We start from the raw sequence: 3439 nt of genomic DNA, 5'->3' as shown, positions 1-3439 counted from the left end.
TGAAGACTTGTTTTAGCTTCTGTACATTTACATGTTCTCTTTCATCAGTACCACTGTTCCATAGATTTACCCCTGTAGTCGAGACACAATGTAGTTTCAAATGTGTTCTCACTGCTGTTTTTTTAAAACATGTACAGTCCTCTAAGGCTGTGTGTGTGTTTGATTGTGTGTAAATGTGTGAAAACCTTTGGATACTGTTAGAAAGTTGTTGATTTTTGACTCTTGTTGTTGACCAGATCCTTAAATTTCAGTGTCCTCAGTTTGATGAAGAGTGGGTTTGTATGTTCTCTGTTAGATGTTTTACTTATAATTCTTACAGCTCTTTTCTGTAGGATGTAGATCGGGTCCTGTCATAGTTTTGTATTTGTTCCCCCATACTTCCACACAGTAGTTAATGTATTGAAGTATGAAGGAGCAGTACAAAGTTACTAGTAATAATAATAATAATAATGATAACAATAAGCTTTATTATGGAGGCCTTTTCAAAATCTAAATGTAGAAGTGCTTCACAAAGGCAGCAACATCAACAGTTTAGAAAATCATAAGCAAACAAAACAACGGATACTTTATATTACGTAAAATAAGAAATAAATCTAAAAGGGAATATATATAAATAATATAATTTAAAATCAAGTCAAACTTCACGTAAAAACTAGAAAAGGTCTTCAATAAAACTGTTTTTTTTTTAAATACCTGACTTGACCTCTACAGGTGAATCCTCACAGACCTGTGGGGCTCTCACAGCGTAAGCTCTTCTACGTTGAATTGACGGCGTAGCCTACACCGGGGGTCCGCGCAGCTCCCGTACCTACGCAGAGGCCTACACACGCAGCTGACGTGCACCTCCTCTAAAATGTAACTACCCATAGAATCAACGTGGACCGCAAGCCCTGTGATTGGTCCGCTCAGCGGCATTGTTTCACGCATTTACAACACTTCTGGGATCCCGGACATCGGCCGCACATCGGCCGTGTATTTCATCTCCTCCTCTCTATTCTTCATGTAATCATGTCTGTATGATAAACAGCAACATGTATCAGCTGTAGATTAACATAACACGCTCTGAATCTCTGTGGAAAAGTAAACAAAGATCGTAGCGGGGCCGGAAGCAGGCGACCGGCTTTCAGAGAGATACTCTCAGCTGTGCGACACGGATACATCGACACACAAGTATGTGGTGCTCATGTCCGCGTCAGCCCTTTCTGCGTAGGGGAGGCACAGAAGTATAAATCAGCCTTAAGTCTTAAGATCTAGTCTTAGAGATATCAAAGGCTGCAGTGATTCTTTCATTTGACACTTTCTGTAGATACATTTTGAGAATTAAATAAGACTCTTAAAAAGATTCTGAAGCTATCTAGGCTTATAACACTTCAAACTTCATTTTTTATGGAGGTAAGTTAAGCTTTATATTGTTAAAGTGTGCACATTGACAATGAGTTTACAAGACTTTAGAGCATGGTCTCATGTGGTCACTTATGCCTCTGTATATAACTGCGTCTTTGCATATCAGAACCAATGACTTTGATGTTTATGTCTTGTCACATGAAATGATCATAAGCATATGTCTGCAGGATAAGCTCAGGCTTCTTATGAATGATTCATTTGTAACTTTGCTTCTTCTTTTCTGTTAGACCAGTTTTCTTCCTCCTTTACTTTCCAGTGGCCGTTTTAATCACCCTCTGATTTCATCATCATAGCATATCATATCATCAATGTGCATTTCATTACTCTCAAAGGGTGTTCACCTGTTCGCTTCTTGTTGTTTCGAATCTACCTGTGCTGTGCAGAGTATCTACCTGCGTGCCTGTTTGGATGTTTGCGTGCATGCTTGCATGAGTGCGATCCCCACTGCGCTGTGTTCCGTTACAGAGATGCGTCTTCAAAGCTTTGTCAGTTAACAAGATGTATGGGAGTTCACACTGAGGGGAGTATCCTGAAAGACGGTTATTTCCACCTCATTACACTCACATTTGCTCCATGCCTTCCCCTGACACACGCACACACAGAGTCACATGCATAGAGATCATGAAAGACGTCTCTTCCCCCACACGTACACACACACACACACACACATACAAAGACACTAATAAGGGTCTGATTGAAGTGCTGATGCTTTAGAAAGCGGTGAGCCCTGTGTTTTAAACCCATAAGGGACTCAATCCATCAACCGAATCAGTGACAGGTTCATAACACATGCAAAGATAAAGAATAATCTGTGTGTGTGTTCCTGTGTGCTTTGCAGTGAAGTGTCTTGCATTACTTACACACTGATTTAAATTAAATGAAGGCTCACTCTGAGGAAACGTGTACGTATAGATGTAAATATTTCCCACCTCTGTGTAATGCGTCTGTCTATTTTCTAGACTTTAGGACGTCTGATTCGCCTTAGACTCCTCATCCAATTATTATTCACACCCATACGTATATACAAGCACAGAAGCTATAGAACACAACCTTTAATTGTGTCTCTGAGTGACATTTTCCTTTCATCTGCGCCTGTGGAGCTGCATATATGAAGCGTCAGGGGAGTAAATATGAGTTTGTTTGCTGGAATCGCTGCAGCACAACAAAACAGATAACATGACGCTCCGTGCTAAATAAATGTGCAGCCAAGTCCGACTGCCTTTGCACAAACAGTTAATTGATTCACGTCTTCCTGATAAGCCCCTCACCTGTGAAAACAAACAGCAGAATGTTACAGTGGTTTGATCATCGGCTCTTGAGCGTTCGTGTGTCACATGGATGATTTGTGGATCCAGAAATGTGTCCATGACTTTTACCTCCTCCCCTCTGAAGGTTGTGCCAAAGTCAACCTGCACTTTTCATTTTTGATTTTACTTTGGAGTGTGATCCGTAATGTGAGCAGTGAAATAAGGAGTGTAACATTTGTTATCAATGCAATCAATCATACAGTGAGTCATTCAGTGGTTGGTTATCACTTACTATGTCACCCCAGAGACAATAAATGGATAGAAGGAGTTCACAGTTATGAGTCTGTTCCAACACTACATCCAATGGCTCCTAAAGGACTTAATCCAATTCACAGCTTGTAATTGTAATGGGGACTGTAGCAACCGGCAGGGCAGCTGCAAGAAGAATGGTGTGAGGTGGATCTTAGCATGCAGAAGTTGTACAGGCAGTGCATGGAAGAACTGCATCAATGATGATGAAGAGTCTGTAGAAGACATAGTCCTGAGACATTTGAAATTGTGGAGACTTGTTGTTTTGTTGATAGTTTTGGAGATATTGAAATAAACAAATAAAGCTACTTTTGGATTTACATATAAAAGTGGGCGTGGGCTTTTTAAAAATAAAAAATAAACATTTTTTGGTAAGGAATTTATTCCTAGATTTTCGCAATTAAAATATCCCCTGACTAAGCACTGCTGGAGGGGATAGAGGAGAAGTCCAAGTACTGACCTTTGTATACACACACTTG

This window comes from Notolabrus celidotus, chromosome 8 (assembly GCF_009762535.1).
Source record: "Notolabrus celidotus isolate fNotCel1 chromosome 8, fNotCel1.pri, whole genome shotgun sequence".
NCBI classification, from domain to species: Eukaryota; Metazoa; Chordata; class Actinopteri; order Labriformes; family Labridae; genus Notolabrus; species Notolabrus celidotus.
The sequence above is the reverse complement of the archived record's forward strand: the minus strand, read 5'-3'. Positions refer to the sequence as shown.